Source organism: Eleginops maclovinus, chromosome 5, assembly GCF_036324505.1.
Source record: "Eleginops maclovinus isolate JMC-PN-2008 ecotype Puerto Natales chromosome 5, JC_Emac_rtc_rv5, whole genome shotgun sequence".
Lineage (NCBI taxonomy): Eukaryota > Metazoa > Chordata > Actinopteri > Perciformes > Eleginopidae > Eleginops > Eleginops maclovinus.
In genome coordinates, this window is record NC_086353.1 from 23,793,447 (window position 1) to 23,798,437 (window position 4,991).

General features: G+C 43.8%; 1 long non-coding RNA gene across 1 annotated transcript; it reads left to right on the forward strand.

Annotated features, from left to right (window-relative positions):
• The first annotated feature begins 3,022 nt into the window (after window positions 1-3,022).
• LOC134865153 (uncharacterized) lies at window positions 3,023-4,530 on the forward strand. The gene is made up of 3 exons (XR_010165903.1): window positions 3,023-3,267; window positions 3,397-3,669; window positions 3,769-4,530. It is a non-coding gene; the product is annotated as an uncharacterized LOC134865153 (long non-coding RNA).
• The last annotated feature ends 461 nt before the right edge of the window (window positions 4,531-4,991 follow it).

Genomic DNA, 4,991 nt, shown 5'->3' on the forward strand with positions numbered 1-4,991 from the left:
AGGTTCACTTTGAAATCTATAAAGGAAGACTTGGCTTTTATCATTTGGAATTAAAAAAGGCACGACAGTCCTTCGTTGACGTCATTGCCAAAATGAAACAACTCACGTGCCTTGTTTGCTACCGTTGAGAGACTAACAAACCCCCCAGTGTCAGTAGCATCAGAATTTCAATCCACCAGGGCCTGCAATGAATTTGCTTCCTTCTTCAGTGACAAAAATCAGAAAATCTGACAGGCAGTCGGCGTTTCTGTATCAGGTACAGCAAATGTGTTGTTCTTGTGTCCACTTAAAATCAATTCAAACACCATGACACAATTCCATCAGATTAATGATAAAGACCTAGAGGACATTATTCTACATCTGAAGTCCTCCTCCTGCTGCCTTGATATTATACCTACAAGCTTTTTCAAAAATGTTTTTCATAGCATGTCCTCAGAGCTACTTCATATAGTAAACAGGTCTCTTCACTTAGGTGTATTTCTACAGGCCCTGAAAACTGCAGTAATTAAACTGCTCTTAAAAAAGAATAATCTGGAAGCTTCAGCAATGAATAATTACAGGCCCATATCAAACCTCCCATTTCTACGTAAAATCATTGAAAAAGTAGTTTTTAAACAACTGAGTAAATTCTTGGATGCAAATAACTGTTTTGATGTGTTCCAGTCAGGATTTCGACCGCACCACAGCACTGAGACTGCTCTTGTGAAGGTCTTCAATGACATCCACTTAAACTCAGACAGCTGCAGAATCTCAGTGTTCGTATTATTAGATCTCAGCACTGCATTTGACACTTTTGACCACAACTAGACCGACTAGAAAACTGGTTGGGACTTTCGGCAACAGTTCTAAATTGGTTTGAATCCTACTTGAAGGACAGGAAACACTTTGTTTCTATAGGCAGCTACACATCAGAGCTGACAAATATGACATGTGGGGTTCCTCAAGGTTCCATCTTGGGTCCTCTTCTCTTTAACATCTACATGCTACCTCTGGCTCAGATAATGAAAAGCGACAAAACAAGTTACCATAGCTAGGCAGATGATACCAGGGTGGGAATTTCACGGCGGCCATGACGGCCATGGCTGTCGATGCCCCTCGGTCTGGCCGTGATGCCCCGAAAATAATTGTACGTCCTACGGCCATCATGGCCTTTGTGGCCCTGATACTGTTAAAATCTCGAAGTTGCTTTAAAAGCGTTAGTGCAGTGGTCTGGTCTCTGAACTGCATTAGTCATTGTAGCTTGGATTGGTTGCGTGCACGTTGCACGTCATATCATTCAAATCCATCTGCATCAGACGACATTGAACTTAAAAACGTGAGCGCAACTGAGAACAACCAAGAAGAACCGACAACGAATATTCAGGTAGGCAAGCTAGAAAGCTAGCTAGATATCGATAGATATATAGCTGACTTATTTAGTGCTTAACTGAATCAAACATCTCTGTTTTTAGTACCACTTAACCTTAACGTAAGACAGGAAGCTGACTTACCTTAGCTGACTACCTTGGTAGTTAGAAACTTATTAGCTAACGTTACACTTGTGTGGTTCATGCTTTAGTATTGCCTAAGCTAATTAGCTATCGCGTAGCTAGCTAGCTAGCCATCTGGCTTTCTAACACTGCACCATCGCCTTTTCAGAACAATGCCACGACTGAAGAGATTGCAGCAACTGAACGAAAAACGTTTACGAGATGCGGCAGCAAAGTGCATGCGACTTGATGACTTCCTCAAACCGGGTTTTTAAAGTTGCCATTTCCATGGTTCAACTACGGTTAGCTTAGCTAAATTCCCTCTGAGAGTGGGATTGAGTGAGTGAGAGCGAGAGCGAGAGGGTGAGTTGTATATTGCGTTGTACTGACATTTTTCAATGAGTAAGGCCAGGCTAAATAAAATAATCACATTTGTGTATGTCTTAATGCTTTGCAGTAAGGTCAGTCAGGCTCAAGGATGTGCACAAGGACTCAGACAACAGGGGACAGAAGGAGAGGCACAGAGAGAGATACAGGGAAAAAGACAACAACAGCCACAAGGAGAGACAGTAGATGTACAGGGAGAGACACAACGAGAGGCACAGTTGGAAAGTATGGAGAGACAACAAGAAGCACAACGAGAGGCACAGTTGGAAAGTATGGAGACACAACAAGCAGCACAGGGAGAAGCACAGACAGGAACCCAGGCAGGCCAACTGAAAACCAGGACCACAACAGCCCATACTGTGGACTCCTGGGGATATGACTGGCTCTGCTATGAAAAAGAAAGCGGTGTCTTTACCAAAATCTGGTGTAGCATATGTAGGGATTACTATGAAAGGAGTCAGGGAAAGTGTCCTTTGAACACAAGTCAAGAAAAACTTTGCAGCAGTGAACCATATATTTCAGGGACTACAAATGTGAAAAAAGACACATACAAGTCCAAAACCCATGCTACAGCATGTCAAGTTTTCACAGCCCCAACAGCTACCATGTCTATGTCTACCATGTCAAAAGCTACATGATAAGACCAAAGACAAGATGTGCAAGCTATTTCATATAGCATATACTGTGGCCTACTGTGAGCAGCCTTTCATGCTGTTTAAAACCTTAGTGTCCGTGGAAAGGAAGCATGGTGTGGAGCTGGGGGTGACGTATCATAACTCAAAAGCCTGTCGCATCTTCAAAGAGCACATTGCGGGGACCATGAGAGACCATCTTCATGCTTTGGTTAAACGTAAGCAATTCTACTGCTCCTTGCTCTTTGATGGAAGCATCAACAAAGGCACATCAGAGAAAGAGGTGGTCAACATCAAGTTAATTGAAAATGGCACACCAGGAATCAGACTACTTGGGTAAGAGTTTTATTCTTCATATTCATGTGTTTGGATAATTTGTTTTGGTATGTCTTTGATATCAATCAAAAAGTATTGTATTTCTGTAGTCAACTCCCATTTCAGTTGAAGACAATAAGAGCTGCCAGTGCCACACAGCATGAAACTATTTAAATAACTGTATTTTTCTGCTTTTGCTTTTCAGTATTACAGAGCCAGACTCATGTGATGCTGCAGGAATACTGAAGGCCATTAGAGAAAAGTGTAAGGAGAACCGTCTTAACCTCAGTAACTGCTTGACTGCAACAGCAGCTGATGGGACTTCTGTCAATTTTGGGACGACAAACGGTGTCCTTACCCATCTCCAGCAGGAATCCGCTTTGTGGATGATCAAGGTGCACTGCATCGCCCACAGGCTTGAGCTGTGCCTGAAGGGTGCTTTTAAAGGTTCTTACTTCACACAGGTATGTTTAATTAACAATACATTTTGAAAAAATCGTTTAGTAAGGTTTTGCTACATGTTCTACTTGTATACTTTTGTTTCCACCATCACAGTATGGAAGAATTCGCTTATGTTGTTTTTTCCGCCTCAGATTGATGAGCTGCTCATGCACCTTTACTCCCTGTACCGTCGTTCCAGCAAGAAATGGAAGGAGCTCAAGGCCATTGGAGAGGCTTTTGAAGAGCATGTCATGAAGCCAAGTTGCTCTCAGGCTCTCAAGATGGATAAACCACAGGCGAAAGGCCTTATCCTCCCTCGCCTCCAACTACAGATGCATCATAGCACACCTTCTGGAAAGCCAGGAGGATTCTCGACCAGATAAGCAGAAGCTCAAGGCTTACTGGCGACAACTAACATCATCCAGGTTTGTCCTTTACATGGTTTTGTACCAGGATCTGCTGGCAGACCTGGCAGAGCTCTCCCTTGACTTCCAGTTAGATGAGCTGTCCCTTTTCTCTGTCAGGAGTAGGGTCATGGCTTCCCAGGCTGCTCTGCTGAAACTGAAGGAACAACCTGGCCCCTACCTGCACCCTGTCATCACTGCCTTCACCAACACTGGCCGCACTGGTGTCTTTATGTACAAGGGAGTGGAGATCAGCACCTCATCAACATCTGCTGAGGCCTTCCATCGCCAAAGGAGTGAAATAGTTAACACCATCACTGCATGTATTGGTCATCTTTTTCCACATTCTCCACAGATCCTGTGCTCCTGGCTGCTGAAGTCTTTGATTCTGTTAACATGCCAGCTGAAGATAACGTCAGTGCCATTCAGCAGTATGGAGACAGTTAGCTGCTTAAGCTTTGCGAGCATTTCAAACCACTTCTCACCGGTAATGGCTGCAATGTGGTAGAGGTGGAGAGGGAATGGTTAAAAGCCAAATATGATATTGTGCGGCACCACAAGAGGGAGGCCTTCCTTGTGCTTTGGCAGAGGATGCTGACGGAAAAGGAGAGCAAGTACCTCAACTCACTACATCTCGTCAGGATCGTCCTGGTATTCCCTGTTTCCACATCTCAAGTGGAGCGCCTGTGTTCCACAATGAAGCGTATGCAAGGAGACTGCCGCTTAAGGCTGAAGACTTCGACCATTGAGGATCTCCTTTTAATCAAATCCCAGGGCTGTGACCCTGTTGCATACAAGAGCGAGGAGGCAGTGGCAAGATGGTGGGCAGCTGGCCTCTTGAGAAAGAGACCAAACATTCAACCATATGGGCCAAGACTGAACTTCAACCCTGACCCACAGGAAGCTAGCCCTACTCCACACACACACACACACACACACACACACACACACACACACACACACACACACACACACACACACACACACACACACACAGAGTATTGTCAAAGTATTGCTTGTTCATACAGTTGCATGTTTGACCTTCACTGTGCACTGCTGAATGATTTATGTACAGAGTTTGACCCTTAAAGGCTGTTTCTTCTGCTCTGAAATTAAATATTTGTGTTACATATTAATAGAATTTTTGATTTGATTTTGATTTTTGAATGGGAGAAGTAGTAGATAGAAAACATACCAAACACTAATTGTTCAAAGTAGAGTATTTCAATTTCCATCCATCCATCCATCCATCCATCCATCCATCCATCCATCCATCCATCCATCCATCCATCCATCATCCATCCATCATCCATCCATCCATCCATCCATCCATCCATCCATCC